This window comes from Palaemon carinicauda, chromosome 19 (genome assembly GCF_036898095.1).
Source record: "Palaemon carinicauda isolate YSFRI2023 chromosome 19, ASM3689809v2, whole genome shotgun sequence".
Classification (NCBI taxonomy): domain Eukaryota; kingdom Metazoa; phylum Arthropoda; class Malacostraca; order Decapoda; family Palaemonidae; genus Palaemon; species Palaemon carinicauda.
In genome coordinates, this window is record NC_090743.1 from 94,063,407 (window position 1) to 94,084,062 (window position 20,656).

Genomic DNA, 20,656 nt, shown 5'->3' on the forward strand with positions numbered 1-20,656 from the left:
GCTGACGTCACAATGCTAATCCTCGGTGCGGATTTCCTCTCTCATTTCCACCTTCTGGTCGAAGTCGCCCACCGACGATTGGTCAACGCAGACTCGTACTTGTCGACACCTCTTCAACCCGCCCTCTCTACCCTCGCTCTCCACATCAGCGCACCCACGGATGCCTACGCCCACCTCCTCACGTCGTACCCGGAAGTTTTCCGTCCAGAACTTCGCCAAACGCCCACGGTTCCTGCCAAGCACGGTATTTATCACCATATCAAGACGACGGGACCACCAGTCTTCGCAAAATTCAGACGTCTGGCAACGGAACGATTGGCAGCCGCCAAACAGACGTTCGCCGAAATGGAGAAAATGGGCCTTTGCCAAAAGGCCTCCAGCCCATGGTCGTCACCCTTACACATCGTTCAGAAGGAAGACGGCTCCCTCCGTCTGTGCGGGGATTACAGGCGCCTGAACATGCAAACAGAACCGGATCACTACCCCCTCCCAAACATTGCCGATGTAACCTTCTACCTGCACAAAGCAAAGGTTTTCTCTACGCTCGACCTCCTGAAGGGGTATTATCAGGTACCTATGAACCCAGAAAACATCCCCAAGACTTCCATCACCACTCCGTTTGGCACATACACCTTCAATTACTCCTGTTTTGGCCTTCGTAATGCTGGGGCAACGTTTCAACGTCTCATGGATGGCATCTTAGGGGACCTCCCTTTCTGTGTATGCTATGTGGACGACATACTTGTGTTCTCCTCCTCAAAAGAGGAACACCTCCGTCACCTGCGCATCGTGCTCGACCGCCTGCAACAAAACGGCCTTGTAGTCCGGTACGACAAGTGTACCTTTGGCGCCAACAAAGTGTCGTTCTTAGGGCACCGTATCACTCCTGAAGGAGTCCATCCCCTCCCTGAGAAGGTAGCAGCCGTTCAGAATTTCCCCACGCCCTCCACCGTCAAAGCTCTGCAGGAATTCTTGGGCATGATTAACTATTATCACCGTTTTCTGCCAGCCATTGCCGCCACTCTTGCTCCCCTCTACGCCTCCCTCAAGGGCAAGCCAAAGGACCTGAAGTGGGGTCCCCTTCAAGAAGCAGCCTTCTGCAATGCAAAGAAGGCCCTATCAACTGCTGCGGCTCTCACTTTTCCTATCCCACACGCCCCTCTCCTTCTTTCCACCGATGCCAGCGACGTCGCTATTGGTGCAGTACTCGAGCAGGTGGTCAAAGGCTTGCCCCGCCCATTGGCCTTCTTCAGCAGAAAACTGTCCAAGGCAGAATCGGGTTATTCTACCTTCGATCGAGAATTGCTGGCGGTGCACTTGGCTGTCCGTCACTTTCGCCATTTCTTAGAAGGTACGCCCTTCGTCATTCCCACAGACCACATGCCTCTGGTGCACGCCTTCACTCGACAGTCTGACGCCTGGTCCACCCGTCAACGCCGACATTTCTCCGCCGTGGCTGAATACAATTGCACCCTCCAATACGTCCCTGGGAAAATGAATCCCGTTGCCGATGCCCTGTCAAGAAACACGTTGGCTGCCGTTCAACTGGGATTGGATTACAACGCCCTGGCTGAAGCCCAACGACAGGATCCAGAGTATCATGCTTGTAGGACATCCTGCACGTCCCTCCGTTGGGAGGATTTTCCCCTCGAAAACTCCAACACCACCCTCCTCTGTGACGTCAGTACTGGTAGACCGCGACCTTGGATTCCTGCTCCCATGCGCCGACAGGTGTTTGATTTCATCCACGGCCTTTCACATCCCTCGTGCCGTTCTACTGCACAGCTGCTGAAGGCAAAGTTCATTTGGCACGGCATTTCTAAGGATGCTAAGGATTGGGTCCGTGCCTGTACCTCTTGCCAAACTTCCAAAGTACATCGACAAACGGATTCTGGAGTGGGCACCTTTCCTCAACCTCAGCGTCGTTTCGCACACATTCACGTCGACGTTGTAGGCCCCCTACCCACATCACAAGGACATCGTTACCTGTTTACCGTCATCGACCGCTCCACTCGTTGGCCTGAAGCCATTCCCATGGAAACTGCAACGTCCGCCTCATGTACATCTGCCTTACTCTCTGGATGGATTTCAAGATTCGGTATCCCTGAGCATATTACTTCTGACAGGGGAACCACTTTCACCTCTCAATTATGGACGTCATTAGCGAATCTCCTGGGCATCACCCTCCATCAGACAACGGCCTACAACCCCGCTGCCAATGGAATGGTTGAACGTTTTCATCGTACCCTCAAAGCAGCTTTGATGTCCCGCTGCAAGGATTGCAACTGGTTTACTCAGCTTCCCTGGGTCCTCCTTGGACTAATGACACTCCTAAAGACGCCCTCGACGTCTCGGCAGCCGAAATGGTGTATGGCGACCCGTTGGTCGTCCCTGCCGAGTTTTTTCCTTCTACAACCTCCTCCGACGATCTCCAGCGCATACGTCACGTCGTGGGAAAATTTACTCCGTGCCGCCAGACTTACAAGCCCCCAGCGAAGCATCACATACCAACGGACTTGCACTCTGCAACGCACGTCTTCCTGCGCAACGACCCCAGCAAGCCACCGTTAACGCCCCCTTACACGAGACCTTTCCTTGTGATCCGACGCAGTCCGAAAGCATTCTTCCTAAACATTCGGGGCAAAGAAGACTGGGTCTCCATTGATCGTCTAAAACCTGCTTATCTTCTGCCAGATGACCCGCCTACAGTTCGCCTCTCTAGATCAGGGCGCCCTATTTAACATGTACAGTATGTCATTTTTAGGGGGGGGGGCCATGTACCAACCGTGTTTCACACAATTGTACATAATTCCTTTTGTATATATTATGCTTGTATCTTCGCTCCCCCCTCGCACTAAAACGAACATGAAAATTCCTGTCTGGTTTTTCCTCTGTGATATTAGTCTGTCTTGTGAACTTGTCATGTCCTGTTGCCTTGAAGTTTTGTATATAAGGAGAGTGTTCCACAACAATATAACTCAGTCGTTTCCAATCTGCCTTTGATTTCACAACTCCTCTCTCGGCCCGTCACACCTTCATTATTGGTGATTATCTGCTTAACAATTTCCATTGGAAAGTTTACAGGCTTAACATTAGCATCTTTTATAATCACTATATCACCAACACCTTTTTTATCATGCTTGCAGGGTTTATATCTGTCTTTGGTGTTTATTGCCTGATTCAACAAAGTAGACATGAACTCACTCTGATATAAGTCAAACAGTCTATGCCTAACTTTCCTAATTTTGGTATATTTATCCTTCACCAAATTAGACGGGGACGTATGGTCTGAATATTCATCCAACTCAGGCAAGGGTTGTAATTCTGGGATCAAATTGACAGTCAAAATCTCATAGCCTCTAAGCAGCATCTCTGGGGATATGGGATTTAGTGTATGAAGGTCCTGATCTCTCAAAGATTCCTTAAATGCAATGGGTCTCTTATTAACCAAACTTCTAACTTGACATATCAAAAATTCAAAATCTCTCAATTCAAGAATATTAGTCCCAATGCTCTTATTTATCATTTGTTTTGTCAGTTTTACTAAAGTTTCAACAAGAGAGCATTAATGCCATTCTCCTTTAAATACTCATCCGTTTGCGGATCGTTAAGCAAATCAGTTATTTTATTTCCAGCTTCTACAATTTGAGTCCCCAAATCACTAATAACTAACTGGGGTAATCCAAACTCAAATACATGTATCATAAATGCCCTTAAAAATTCTAATACGGAAATATCATAACATACCTGCAAATTAATGGCTCTAGTGTACATACAAGAAAAACACAATATCCAAACTTTCCTACGACCATCTGACAGTTTGCAATTAAAAGGCCCGCAATAATCCAAATATAGATAACCAAAAGGAGTATCAGAGGGTTCCAATCTAAATAATCTGTATGGAGACTGGTTCAGTCGTAGAGGTCTTTGATTGTATCTTTTACAAGTAATGCAAGAGCTAACAGACTTCTTTACAACAGAAAATATGTGTGGTATGTAATAATGTTTTCTCAATAAATTCAGTACCCCATAATATCCTATATGTCCTAGCTTTATGTGGGCATCCCTAACAATCAATGAAGTTAATAAACTAACTTTAGGTAGTAACACTGGGAAAAACACCCTGTGAGAGTTAGGTCTATCAAATTTCCCATGTACTCTCAAAACATTATTCCTGTCAGGGTAGATATTCAGCTGAGAAACTAGGTCAGGGATATCCTTTTTAGGACATTGCTTTCTTCGAAAAAATTTTACAACTTCTGGAAATCTGAGCTTTTGCTCTTTGCTTATAATTTGTTGAAATGCCAGTTCATAATAATTAAAATCTGGGGGCTTTATTTCCAAAGATGAAATAACTGAACTCTTTCTAGAAAGGGCAGTTTTCCACTTATTCACTACCATTAAAACTTTAGCATGTACTTCTACTAGTTTAGTCAAGTTAAAAAATCTATCCACTGGAACCAAATGATCTGTTACTAGGTTTTCTGCTGCTTGGTTACCAGAAACGCCAAATTCTTGAACCGGCCCGCTAGGTAATCTGAACCTTAATACCTCTTCCTGAACCTTTGTTTCTTCAAACTGCTCATAATTTGGACCACAATAATAGTTAGTACGGGACAAGACCTTCCTGGAAACCGGACGAGTAGTACAATCTGCAGGATTGTTGATACCTGCAATATAGTTAAACAATATTGGAATCTGCTCACATATCCTCTGTATTCGTTCAAGCCTATTATTAACAAATACAGTTCTTTTATTTACTTTATCCAATTTGACAGCACTGGGATGCAGCCAATGAAGAACGACAAGGCTATCTGAAAACAGTTGCAAATTGGTAATATTGATCTTAGATAAACAAAACTGCCCAGTAAGTTCATCATAAACAGACTTTAGCACTTCACAACCCAAAACCAGTGCTTGAAGCTCTAGAGAGGGCACAGACTTCGCTTTCAGTGATGAATTAACAAACTTATTCTTAGCTATAAGAAAACTCCTCTTGCATGACTCAACCTCTCTAATATAAATAACAATTCCATATATCTCAGTACTTGCATCAACATAACATTCTAATATGTACTCAGAATCCCTTTCACCAACAAAACGATCAAATTTAATGGGTGGTGAAGAATTTGCCTGATTTACAATACATTTCCATTCCTTAAGTTGTTCTCCATCAAGGATTTCATCCCAGTCCAATTTATTAGTTTGCAAATTGTACAAGAGAATCCTGGCTCTATTCAAAATTGGGCCATTGAAATTAAAGATGTCGAAATTGGAAGCAATAGTTTTTAACGCACACCTTTTCGTATTAGCATTAGGATCTAACCTTACAGGAAATGTATAAATCTGATCAGAATCCCTTGACCATTGAAGACCCAACAGCTTTACCTCATGAGGAGTTTGACCGGATCCTTCCCTGTCAATAACTTCTTGTAATGAGGGATCATTTGTAACAAACTGTTGCAAGGGAAATTTATATTTCTCAAAAATGGAAGGCAAAATTTTGTAAACTTCATTCAACTTTTCCCCTGAACTACAAGTATATGCTCCATTGTCCATATACAACAACTGATACAAAAGCCTCTTAACATCAGTCAAATTAGGATCACAATCTTCAACAACTAATATATAATATAATGACAACATCAGTATCGTTGGACTACAACGTAGTCCAAAACTTAATCTTATATTCTTATATGCTACCAATGTAAAGTCATGTTTAGACACATTTCTATACCAAAAAAATAGCAACTTGCTTTGATCTTCCTCAGTTAAGGCAACCTGATTAAAGGCCTTTTTGATGTCATAACAGAGCAACTTAGAGCCAAACCTTAAATTCATAAATGCAGTACTCAACTTCTGATTCAAATTAGGACCAGGGTGCATGGCTTAATTATGGGTAACTGTCAGAGGTCTACCGTCTACACTTTCACCTAAGTTTGACATGAACACAACTCGACACTTTGTGGTTTCCTCATCAGGTCTAAAGATTGGCATGTGAGCTAGGAAGCTAGCCTCAGGATGCTTTTCAAGGAATTTTTCCACATTTGGAATTCTTTCAATTATGCCCATTTCTATTTATTCTTGAATAACATCATCAACTATACTTAGGTGTTCAGGGTTTCTTTTCAACTTCTTAAAATTAGAAACTAGTATCCCCTTACTCATATTGATGTTTTGCCCCACCAAATGAGATGTCCTCTGGTTCCACATTAATGGCATGGTTAGGCGACCCTCATCATTTATTCTAATATTAGACAAGGTATTCTTAACCAATTCGTTATTTAACTCCGAATCTTCCTCATAAGATATATTTTCATAATTGAGAACTTCCTTCACCTTTTCATCTAGAGCTCGATCGGCTATTGCATTTAAGACCTTATTGGACTGTTTATTAACCTTTATAATAAAATTAGAATCCTTGTCATTTACATTGTCTTGCCATTCATCTAATACGCATTCCCTAGGCTGAACACATAAGAAACTGGCAAGTCTAAATTGAACCTCATTCTTCAAAGTAGGAATTTCATCAACAACTTTAAATGCCTTACTGGCTTCTCCCATAAACAATATTCCTACAGGAGAATCTAAGTAAACTAAAGGATTGATATCACCAAACAATTTAGCTGTGGTCAACAAACAATGAGCTGAACTGGTTCCCAACACAAATTTTACATTAGATATCCTATCACTGTTCAAACGTTGATTATCTGCAATGACATATCCTTTCTTTTTAAATGCTTGAGCAAGTTTTGATAAGTTGGGGACTAAAATGTCAATTCCAATATTAGGTACGCAAATAGCCTGAACTTTATAATTCTTATCCCCAATATCTAAATCAAAAGCCACTAATTTTGTTTTATACTTTCTAGAAGCATTAAATCCATTTACTTCCACGCTGATACCATCACAAATAACCTCACAGTCAAGTTCTGTGGCAAGTTCAGATGTAATAAAATTCCCCTGACAACCGCTGTCCAATAAGGATCTAAAGGTTTCAGTTTTTGATTTACATGTAAATGTAGGTAAAGCCATATCACTCATAAAACTAGTCACTGATCCTGCAATCAAAGCACTGCCATTCTTAATCTGCACAGTACCATCCTTATCAACTTTTGATTTGGCACCTGTTTTCGATTCTACTCTGCTGACCTTTTTTACCTTTGGCTCTTTCGTACACAAATAAGAAAAATGCCATTCATTACATTTGAAGCATCTCTTATGAAATCTGAAAAAAACAATTATTTGCCAAGTGTCCCTGTCCACAACACTTTAAACATCTACCCAGTTCTACAATACGTTCCAATTTCTTCTCAGGAGTCCTGTAAACTTCACATTCCGAAACCTTGTGCAAGGGATAATCACTATTACAACATAATAAACAACCCCTTTGAATATTCCTCTTATCAACAGAGATTGCTAGATTAGTAGAGCTCACCTTCTCACATTTTTCCTTAACTACAGTCTTTGAATGAGCTTTGGAATCCTGCAGATGCCTATCTGAAGCTTCAAAGAAGTGCTCCTGTATGTCTTCTAGACTAGGTCTGACATTATTAGTGATACTAATCAAATGCTGTTTAAAAGTCTCATTTAAGCCTTCCCACACAAAATACTGAGCAAAGTCATCACCATTCATCTTTAACAACTTCACATTTTCTATTAATGATCTTACCCTTCCAATATATGAAAAAGGATCATCTGATGACTTCAGTTTAAGCTCGCAAAACATCCTTACAGTATTATATTTCTGTAAATCAGTGGAAGCAAATGCACAACTTAGTAAATTCTTTGCATCCTCATATGACTGACAACTCAGTTCAAGAGAATTAATAAAATATATTTTTCTCTCCCATGCACTTGTTGTTTTAACAGGAAAACTTATCTCTACTGGAAAACTGTTGTTGCTCTGAAACAGATTCAAACTCCTGGAAAAACCTATTGATATTTTCGTCAGGGCTACTGTTAAAAGTGGGCAAGGGAATAACAGGATTCTTCAACAGACTTCTAGAACTGTTATCACTTGCAACATTTGGTTTATCCTCCAGAATAGCTAACATTTCAGTAACTTTATCAACATATTGCTCACAAATACTAAGTTCTACTGAAAAAGCTTCCTTATTCATACTTTCAGACCATTTCGCATCTGTAATTTTTTGATCATAATCCTTTACTTCGGCTAAAATACCTTTTAATTTTTCTCTTTTTGCAATTCTTTGCACCCTAGACAGACTAGTAAAACTGTCCTTACTACCATATTGTTTTGTAATGCTACCACGTAAGTATTTTCGTGCATTAACTAAAACATCCAATGAACTCATTTCCTTTGTTTTAATTCAAGAATCACAGAACAAAAAATAAACGAGAAAATGATAAAGCAATAAACTTAACTTTACAACTCAAGAGTGCTCTATCCAATGAGTTAACCCCTCCTTCACCAATTCGCTAAGTGTCTCGAGTCCTTTAGTATTTAAATGAACTTCATCAGCAAACAACGGTAAATGTGTAGGAGAGCTCCGCGGAAGATCTTGAAGAATTTAAACACCTACAATTCACTATTATATCATATAGAACGCTTATATAATAGTCAATATATGAGCAGCTTCTATTTAACGAAGATATTCGTGTGTATAGTTATGTTTCACTTGGACTTTTTCTAAGTGTTTGTTTTTGTTTACTGTGTGATGTCTTGGCTAAAGTGAGCTGTTTCACCGCCTTACTGCGTATGGCAAACTAGTTCTCAATGCTATTCTAACCAATAACAGGTGTTTTCTTGACGTCACACTGTTTGAAAACCAATCATGGCGGTTTTTACAAATCTAGCCAATGCTGACACTTATTACTTCATTTATCCCTGCTATTTTTCCACCAGTTACCACAGTTTACGTGAAGTTCCGCGGAGGAATATTTTTGCATGTCTCGGATCTCCCTTCAAACTGAAAAGCTCATTTTGCCGTGAAGTATGGAGCAATTAGCAGGACCTTCATCCCGTTCCGACTGTGTCACTTGTGAAAATTGTTTTATTTCTTATGGGGATTTTTGTGTACATTATTCAGGGAAAGTTGATTTGATAATTGCATTTGCTCAACGTCATGGTTTGATTTTGGCAGAGAAAAAGTGCCCTAATTGTGAAAATGTGTGCCGTATAGATTACAAGAAATTAGCATTCCGGTGTGATCGTAGTGTGGTTACTCGTGGGAAAAGGAAGAGGAGGTGAAATTTTTTCGTGTCTTGTTTCAAAGGTACATGGTTTGGAAAAGCAAAGTTAGATATTGAGACTAATTTGAAGTTTGTGTTCCTTTTTTTGCAAAAGGCGTTTTCATTTGAATTTGTTTCGTTTGAACTGAAACTCAATAATCACACTATCGTTGCTTGGTGTTCGTTTTGCCGTGAGGTGCTTATTTCTTGGGGTCTGAGACGTTCTCGTAAAATTGGAGGCCCTGCATTAACCGTTGAAATTGATGAATCAAAATTTGGCAAGCGCAAGTACAATGTTGGACGCGTCATAGAGGTCAGTGGGTGTTTGGTGGTATCTGCCGTGAAACCCGGGATTTATTTTTTGTGCCGGTGCAAGACCGCTCCGCTGAAACATTACTGGCTATTATCCGCCAGTATATAGCAGAAGGTACCACGGTGATATCGGATTGTTGGAAGGCATATAATTGTTTAGAAAAAGAAGGTTATAAGCACCTCTCGGTTAATCATAGTGTTAATTTTGTTGACCCAGTTACAGGTGCTCATACTAACACCATAGAACGTACCTGGAGAGGCACCAAGGCCCTGGTCCCCAAATACGTAAGAAGAAAAGATCATTTTGTGGGGTATTTGGCCGTGGCCTACTTTAAATTGGCCATAACTGATCCTGCCTAAAGACTTCATCACTTCCTCCTGGCAGCAGCAGATCTGTATCCACCTACACCATAACAGTAAGGTATGTGGTAGTTTGCAGTTTACGATAACGTTGTGCCCTGAAAATTACTGTGGCCTTAAGGGGGGGTCGCAGGCCCCGGTAGGCCTAGGTAGGGGTACAGGGCCCCATAGGCTAGGTTAGGTGGGTGTCTTAGGTTCGGTGGTGCCCTTAAAATTACTGTGGCCTTAAGGGGGGGTCGCAGGGGGGCCGGAGCCCCCCCCCCCCCGGTAGGCCTAGGTAGGGGTACAGGGCCCCATAGGCTAGGTTAGGTGGGTGTCTTAGGTTCGGTGGTGCCCTGAAAATTACTGTGGCCTTAAGGGGGGGTCGCAGAGGGGGCGGAGCCCCCCCCCCCCGGTAGGCCTAGGTAGGGGTACATGGCCCCCAGGGTAGGGTAGGTAGTTGTATTAGGTTCGGTAGTGCCCCGAAAAATCACTTTTCTCCTCCTCCCCCCCAAAAAAAACCCCGCTTCCCACTGGGGTCCCCCATAATTGTAGTAGTAGGTTTATGCTTACATTTTCTGTGTAAGAGTTAGGTGGTTGTAGGAGGATTATCTCACAGTTTCAAGGTAACTGTAGCTCTAATTTACTGTTTTCTTTCGTTTTCTACTTTTAGAAACTTTTAAATCGAGCGCGGAGCTCTCCTACACATTTACCCAAACAACGCCTTATTGTCTAGTTTGGATTTTCCATCAACTCTAAATAAAAAAATCCTTCAATTTGAACTTATAAATAAACCTATTCAAGTATTTCCGCTGATAATGGTAATCTATTCCGGTGGGACACTGAAATCTATTACCAGCTGAATAATACCTTTGCTCAATTTGACTGGCAATGATCTTAGACCTAGGCAACCAGCTACATAATTTTTGGTAAAATTCAGAACAATGCAATTTCACAATATCCAAGCTTACTCGAATACTAATAACATTGCCACCCAAGAAAACAAGAACAAAATCTGGGTCATATGTCTTCAACTCTGAAATAAATCTATCATTTGCAACCAAGGTTCTAAACTTAGCCCCACTATTACCAAAAAATTCACACTGAAAATCAATATCATTAATTTTCAAATTAGAGGGAAAAACTCTTTGCAAATGCTTAACATAAGAGTGACCTACAAGTGCTAACTTCATACTGAAATAAGGGCCGCCCCGGAGTTCTGCCGCAATGCACGACTTCAACTAACACTATCATCGAAACCAACCAACTTAGCATAGCCCCACGTTGGGCGCCATCTTGGAAAAACTTTGAATGTAAATATTTTATTCCAACAGGTAGACAACTAAGTTGGTTGGGATAAGAAAAAATCGCTATACTAAAATATAAATTTTATTTCCTCTTTCTATCACGATGAATTAATATGGTCTTCCTTAATAGTTGTTCACAACCCACTGTTTACCTGAGAGTACAAAAAAGTTACCTTCATTAGACAATGCACCAAAAAAAAAAAAAAAAAAAAAAAATAAGGTGAAATACTACACACAAGCCCAAAATATGAAGAAAAACTATGCAACAACGTGTGTAGTAACAGGGAGCTGTCTCAACACACTAAACAATACTGAATAAAAAACATAGTTTAACTCGAAGGCTACAAACATTGTATTCCACCCACTTGAAGAAACTAAGTTTAAAAACTCAAGAATTTCTTAAGGCTAACTGCTAAGACACCGAAGTAAATTATACAAAACATTTAGCTTGTTAAGAGTACATAATTACATTGAGATGATCGGTATCATTAATGACCAACCTTATAAATCATCCTTGGTGCTTCTTGGTTGATCTCGACGTTTAGTAAGCGAATAATAGTCGGCAACAGTAGCTTTCGTCCGGGGCGGCGCCGATGGCTTTATTCTTTCATGTTAAAAAGAACAATCCCTTGATACGCAATTAAGGGAAACAGCATATCCAGTTGATAATCAACGTGAAGACGTAGAAAATAAAAAGCCACCCAGTGTGAGAGCGTTGGTGTCTTGACGTTTACTCTCTCAACGCCTCACTCCAAACACTGCCTTCACTTTTTGCTTGCCTTGCGTCGTAACTTTAATTTACCCAAAACAACCGTAGTATGGTTGTTCTCCTGTGAATAGCAAAAACAAGCAACAGTATCCATTTCTTTCATAATTCCAAGGGAATGGGAGGAAACCAATTCAGATGAAATAAGGTGGTCAAATACCGATCATAAACTTATGAATAAACTTCCGTTTCCTCGCATTCAACCATAAGAAACAATCGTGATAATATATTTTCTAACAGCATGGGTACGATCCATTGCATCCTCAGTGAAGGATTTTTGTATAATTTGAAGGACACATTATTTGTGTTTCACATTCTGGAACTTAAGGAAAATTAAAAACATGGCGTATGTTGTGGGGTATCTATACATTTAACTAGTTTTTATCATTAACAATTCCAAATAAATTGTCATATTTAGGTAATATGATTTTCTATATGATGTAAAAAATCAGAGAATGGGAAATATTCCTTGGCGTCGGAATTGCTGATAGAAGTTTGGTTGTTATAAATTATTATTTGTGCATCATTTATATTAGCCTCCACTAAGCATTAATGCATATCAAACTTCTCCATTCTAAAACCTGGACTCCAGTTAATTTTACTATTACTTCAGCTAATGATATCAACTTTTTCTGGAACAGATGAATTATGGGGGACAATACTTCCTGACGCATCGAATGCATGATCTATCACATAATCATTGTTTTGAACTTGAAACTTAGAAACTTTGAGATTACTGGTAACTTATTTAACAGAAAACTCATTTTTTTATGATAAATAATTACTTACTTCCTGAAGAATATAATTACATAGTTCCATATCATCAAATTAGTTGCTGATAATATGGAACTGTTTATGAAGTTTTAGGAAAACACGTTTCTCAACTTTCTTCATACTATTACACTATATCTTTTTGACTTTATAGATATCCAAAGAGGCTAAACATATTTCTGCAGATGTTAAAATGCCTAAAACACAAAATCCATCTATAGAAGACATCTATGATAAATGATTAGTATATATATATATATATATATATATATATATATATATATATATATATATATATATATATATATATATATATATATATATATATATATATGTGTGTGTATATATATATATATATATATATATATATATATATATATATATATATATATATATATATATATATGTGTGTGTGTGTGTGTGTGTGTGTGTATTTAAGAGGTGAATAGCCAGCTCATAGGTTGAATTCCTCTCATGTAGTTTTAAGTTTTATATGTAAATTGGGCAAGACTTTCATCGGTCATTTCGTTGTACTTTTCTTTCAAGTCACCATACGTAAATTTACGTTATTCTTAAGAATTAACTTATTTTACCTACTCTGCTCCGGAGTTTTACATAATCTCGATTAAGTGTGCTGCACGAACAATACAGGGTATAAACATGGGCTTATGTAATTTTTCTATGGTATTGCGTCATGTTTGCGAGAGATTACACAATTCTTATATTTGCCACGTGTTTTGGAACATTCTCAAAAACCACAGTGTTAGGGTTATCTTTTTTTTTTCTTAATGTTTGAGGAGGAAGGTGAGCGGAGCTAGCTGACGGAGAGTCGTCTCGCTGGTGCATTGGTAGGCGTCTGATACATAATCGGTGGCAATCTTACGCCGTTAGGCACAGGCCCCAAGCTTCTAGACCCCTAACCTAGAATAATCTAGAAGTTACTAAGTTAATATGTATGCACCCCCAGGGATGCATAGAAGCAGAAAAGATCCAGCCTTTCCTTTTGAAAGAGCCAATCACATTTCTCTTTCAAGTGCCTTGAGTGTGTCCTCTACAAAGTGTATAAGTATATATCCAACATATATCGTGTGTATTGTGTTAAAACGCCCCTGAGGCCTTAAAGGTTATTTCAAATTTATTGTGTTTCTGTATGTGCTGGTATTATATAAATCTTTCTAACTGGACCGGTGAGGTTTATGTAAAAATATTTAGTCTGTCTATTTTGGCTTAACCGTGCCATTACTTTGTTTGAGGTAGAAACTCGTAAATTTATCAGTTACTTTTATGCCAATTTTACTAAGACCTTAATCATTAGTGTGTTAAAGGTTAACTATTTTCATTAGTTATCAAAATTAAATATTTGTGTAAAATTAAATTTCCAGTGAAACAAGCAATTATGAAATTTTCAGAGTATAATATTTTCTTGTCTTAGTCTAAGGTTTTATTCAGATTTAATATTTCGAGACAACATTTCCTGTCATTTTTTGCTTTCCCCCAATTTAAAGAACCTCCTAATTACTCTACAGGAAGAGGAGAGTGCAGGGCTGCATAATTTGGGATTAAATGGAGAGTGTTCTCTTTTGAACAAATGCCATATATATATATATATATATATATATATATATATATATATATATATATATATATATATATATATATATGTATATATATATATATATGTATATATATATATATATATATATATATATATATATATATATATATATATATACATATATATATATATATATATATATATATATATATATATATATATATATATATATATATATATATATATATATATATATATATATATATATATATATATATATATATACGAAATCTAAGTATTAAAAATTCTTAATGAAACATATTATACCATGTTTTTAAAAGGTCAATATATATATATATATATATATATATATATATATATATATATATATATATATATATATATATATATATATATATATATATATATATATATATATGAATTGTTATATTTATTCGTCACTAGTGAAATTAAAAAATACATAAGATATATTCAATATTTTGTGTAAGAAATTAATTTGTTAGTGATAGAATTTATTCTCCTCGGGAGTGACTCCCCAAAATTATCACATTTTTTGGTTATTGAAATAGACCTAAACGTGCATATAATCTGGATTTAGAATTTCTTTCTCCCATTAACTGGAGTCATTCATATTTCATTTAATCCGATGCTGAACATATTTGTACTTTATAAAAAGAAATCATCATAGTTTTCGATATAACACTATGCCAATGTTTTTGCACTCGGTGGTTACTGTTGTCATTGTTAGGTGAACACTGGATATCAAACATTGAGAGCCGCATATGTTTCCACGAGGAAATTAATTTTTCTTTCTTTTAATAAACAATTGTTGAACTAGTGAAATGGCTTTTGTGGTTCTACAGTTAATCCCTGATACTTATTATCAGATAAAGAGGATGACAATAAATCGAGTAAAATATAATAACTGGCAACTCCAAGAGTTTCTAACGAATTACGTACGATGAATTTTGCAATTTGTTGTATCAGTTCTGACGCCGACTGTATAATAACATTCCAGGAACTTGGACTTGAGTAAAGTGATTTTTATAAAATATATGAAATTTAACTTTTTAGCCATAAATCTATTTCTTTCAGTTATTCTGATTACCACCTTAGATATACCTCTGCCAACGAAGTTGGAAGGAGGTTATGTTATCCCCCATGTTTGTGTGTTTATTTGTTTTTGTGTGTGTTTGTTTGTTTGTGAACACCTTCCTGCCAACAATTTTCATCATAGAGTATTGAAACTTGCGGGGTTAACTTTTATGTAAAAACCTGATAATTATCAAATTTTTTTAAGGTCTAGGTAAAAGGTCAAGGTCAATATCAAGCAAACTGTCCAATTCAAGGTAATCAGCCATAAGTTTGGACATCGTTGTCACAGATACTTCAAACCTGGTTCATATTTGATGGTAAGAAAAATTCACGCCAGTTGATACATCTTAAGGTCGAAGGCGAAAGTCGAGTTCAAGGTCAAGGTCAAGCAATAGGTCAAATTCCGGTCAATAATCATAACGCAAATAACTTGTACTTTAAGTAATGAAACTTGAAGGGTTTTCAAATTGTTATGCAATGAGCTGAAAATTATTAAATTTTGGAAGGTCAAAGGTCAAGGTCATGAACGAGCAAAACGTCCAAAATGAATTCAAAAAGTTGCGAAATAAGCTGCTTTGTCGGAGGTCTGCGCTCTACTGAGGGCCCGTCTAATTACAGTATGTTTCTTTGCCTTTTTTTTTCAATTGTATCATTGCCTAGTATATTTTGTTTGTAACTCAAGTTTATCCATCTCTATTTAAAAGATTCCGGAATCTGAACGGTGATAATTTCTGAAGAGGAAAGTAATAATGACTTTTATTTCTTTTCAACCTCTACATATTCAAAATTACTTATCAACACATAGATATGAATACTTTACGTAGTAATTCAAAATATAAATGCAATTATTTAGGGAAAAACATTAGGAGAGGTTTTCTCTCTAAAAGATGTTGTAGCCAACTTTGATTAGGGAAAAGCGGATGAGGAAGGTAAGCTCTTAAAATCTCCCGATTTATATCAACACCTTCCTTCCTCATTGTGAAAGGACCTAAGTTTACATTATGTTTCATCAACTAATTTTGCAGAAAATTCATATCTTTAAAATCATATAGAGAATATGTTCATCTTATTTGTAAACAGTATTACCAATTTCATTTATTCAAAGAGGAGGGAATCCCTCTCCCCTGTCTATTTGGAATTATTGGCCATGGTAGATATGTCAAAATTTAACATCTGTCTTCAATGTCGCATCTTACATTTGCCTGACATCAGTATTCCTTATTCCTTATTTCTAGATAATTTTCTGTCTTTCACAAATAAAGACTTTTCATTCTTGTCTGCAACACCATCTTCATTCTTAATGCCTCTTCTAAATCTCTCAATTTGATTTTATTACATTTTCTTGTAGTTACAATTTAAGTTTGAGGTTCAATACTTCCAGTGCTATTTCTATTTTCATATCACTTGTACTTTTGCTTCTTCATCATTTTTCCTTGTTAATTTTCTAAATATCAAAAACAGTAACCATCCCTTCTCCCAAAGACTTTTAAAAGTATTTTGATTCTCCAAATATATCGATAATTTAATTGCCCATTAACTTGCTTAACTTTATCTGATAAACACAATTTAATTCTAAAAATCAATAATATGGTAAAAACGTAAATCTTCCTTTTCTTTTATAGTTTCTATTTAGTCTGTCAGGGATAAATTTCTCACATTTTTACAACTTCCCTTTGCCTTGCTTTTTTCAAATTTTTGACTATATCTACAAACACACACAGACACTAACACACTTACATTCTTATAGATCTGTCGTCTTGCTTTTATTCATCTTATTTTTGTTTTCTACTAAACAGTCTTTGATTATATAGAACAAAACTGAAAAAAAACAAAATCCTTTTATTGGGCCTGGATACCTATGAGAATTACAAAGGAGTTATTTGTCAGGGTCTTCAATGATGTAGTGCTCAGAAATTAAAAAGTATCTGGGATGTCCCTCTTTCAGATTTATTACATTGTTTCATAACTCCATAAAGAGATGGAACGTTTTTTGAAATTTACGACTTTAACTAAACACTGCTACTCATAATTAGAGGAAGGGTCATCTGGGTTCAAACTGACTACTGCTGGGGAGAAGAAATTCTTATTTGCTGTGATTTCACCAAATAATCAGGATGGAAATGCGTTAGCAGTACTTAACTCGTCCTCTGCAAAAAACAAATGCGAAATATGCAGAGAGAGAGAGAGAGAGAGAGAGAGAGAGAGAGAGAGAGAGAGAGAGAGAGAGAGAGAGAGAGAGAGAGAGAGAGAGAGAGAGAGAGAGAGAGAGCAATAAGATAAGTGATGTATAAACAACTCTTCAATCATCCAAAATAACTGAGACAAATGTTAAACATGTTAGAGGTTAGATCAGCTACACTGCAAAGCTTAGTGACGATACACTTGATTAAGTAATCATAATTTGAATATATTTAAGCTTTATCATAATCACCATCCTTGTACAGATATCAATTCTCTACTTCCCTACGCAACTGACAACAACAACAACAACAACAACAACAACAACAACAACAATAATAATAATAATAATAATAATAATAATAATAATAATAATAATAATAATAATAATAATAATAATAATAATAATTATAATGATAATAATAATAATTTTCGTTATCATCATCATCATTATTATTATTATTATTATTATTATTATTATTATTATTATTATTATTATTATTATTATTAATAATAATATTATTATTAATATTATTTTTATTATCATTATTATTTATCTATTTATTTATTTTCTGCTTTTCTTTGGTTATAAAAATTTGACATGCATTAGAAAATCTTTCTTGATTTAGTTCCCACAATTCTTGGCCTTTGTAAGGTAGAAATCTTAAAGGGTTGAAAGTTACTAGGGAATGGCACAAGAAAGGGACTGAAGATACCCTAGCAAGACAATGCCCTAGAGACTGACCATATACGCCTATGATCAGTGCCAAAGCCCCTTTTCTATCAAGCTAGGACCAGATAGGGTCAAGCAATACCTGCTGATGACTCAAGAGGTAGACCTTTATGGTCCCCCAAAAACGATTCATCCCTAGGTCAAAAGTAGATCACCTGGCAGGGCTATTTCCAATATATTACCAAAAGGCTAGACTATTTTAACTTTTTTTTTAACCAGATTTTTTAGTTATATTTCATTCTGAAATTCATTACGTATTTTTATCTTTATGATTCATATGGTTTCATGTTTTCCTGTATACCTTCCCTAATTCTGTATGGGCTTTATCATTAAATTTTCCTCTTTAAAAAGTATCCTTTCATAAAATTTTTAAGAAACTAGTCAATCTTATATGTTGGTTTGTTGAAGTATTTTTATTTTCAAAAATTTCTTAGAATTCCGATCTCCTACCTTTTATGAAAGGATCTCTTTCTCAATTCTTTTTCCCAACCCTTCCATCTCTCAAGAAACATCACTATTATTTTACCCCTTTTGCAATGATGTATGCAATATTTCCCTTTTTGTTTGTATTTGTTCTCTCTTATCAAACTTTATTTTTCAAAACTATTATCTATCTACAGCTTGTCTTACTCCTTAAGGATATGATTTTTTTTCCCTTTTCACACGACTTTTTTCTGGTACTAATTATATTTCAGTTTCAGATCCCATCCCTCAAACAGCTTGCTCCTTCACTAACGTATTTTGCACAAAGTCTATTTATTTTCCTTTCTACTCCTAATCAAATGGATATTTTTTATTCTCTTTAATGTTTATATTTAACAAACTTATCACAGTGATTAAGCTCAAACACGCCTAATAATAATAATAATAATAATAATAATAATAATAATAATAATAATAATAATAATAATAATAATAATAATATGAAGAAGAAAAAGAAGAAGAGGACGGAAAAGAGGACAATAATAATAATAATAATAATAATAATAATAATAATAATAATAATAATAATAATAATAATAATAATAATAATAATAATAATAATAATAATAATAAAAAGAAGAAGAAGAAGAAGAAGAAGAAGAAGAAGAAGAAGAAGAAGAAGGAGAGGAAAAATGGTATACAAATAATCTCCAATGTTCGAGTAATATTTGCAATATCTTTTTAAATGAATATAACTATCGTAAACGAGTGCGAAGAATTCAGTGTTCTCAAGATCTCCAAGATCAGGATTAAAAAAAAAATACTTTTGTGTAGCTTGGCGATCTCAGATTGGCAACAATCTCAACTCGGGTGTTTATTTTTTCATTCTTCAACACCTAACATGCAAAGGTCATGGATGTGTCCTGTTTATTCCTATCTTTTCCAAAACTGAATGCCCTTTGTTAGGAAAATGTCAGGCTAGACCCTATGATAATAATAATAATAATAATAATAATAATAATAATAATAATAATAATAATAATAATAATAATAATAATTATAAAGTAATTGTTTACAACACCACACTCTCCATTTACTCCAAAATAATGCAATCCTGCAGTTCTCATCTTCTTGCACAGTAATTAGGTGGTTATTTAAATTCTGGGAAAGCAAAAATTAGCAAGATATGTTGAGGAAGGGGGAAGGGGTTAAAAAAAGAAAATAGCTCGGTTTCTTCACTAAACGACTTGGAACTGACATTTCAACATCTTCAACCAAACATAATTCCTATGTTCTTAATATCACACCATTCTCCGTTAATTGTTTGCTCTTCTAATCTTAAAGTCTCTGAGAATGCAAATCGATTCCTACAATCAATTACAAAGGTTTCTCTGTGCTCATCTTCTAGAAGATTAGTTGTATCAAACCTAGGTATTCTATCTACATTTCTGTTGGGTGCTTTCAGTTTTAATTTCAGTGTGGCAATGAGGAGCTGGGGATCACTACCAATGTCTGCACCTCTATAGCTTCTCACAATTCTTAAGAGTCCTCCTTCTCTCTTTGTTAATGGATATGTGATCCATCTGATTTTTGAAATTGCCATATGGTGAAGTCTATGCATATTTGTGGATTTCTTTGTGCTAGAAAAGAGTACCTCTAATAACAAGATTGTTTGCCGAATAAAAACTTATGAAATGGGCTACATTATCATTTTCAACATCGCCAAGTCCCTCAACACCCATCACATTCTCCATGAAATGATTAATCTTTCCAACTTAAGTATTGAAATCACCAATCACAGCTTTCATATCTCTCTCCGGGATCTCATCTATTACACTCTGCGGGTCTTCATAGTATTCATTTTTCATTTCGTCATGGGCATCATTTGTTGGTGCATAGCACACTGCACACTATAATGCTCATATTGCACTACTTTGATTTAAAATTTCCAAGTAAAAATC

General features: G+C 36.3%; 1 pseudogene; it reads left to right on the forward strand.

Moving 5' to 3' along the window:
- Nucleotides 1-9,268: 9,268 nt before the first annotated feature.
- Nucleotides 9,269-9,921, forward strand: LOC137659144 (uncharacterized; annotated as a pseudogene).
- The last annotated feature ends 10,735 nt before the right edge of the window (nt 9,922-20,656 follow it).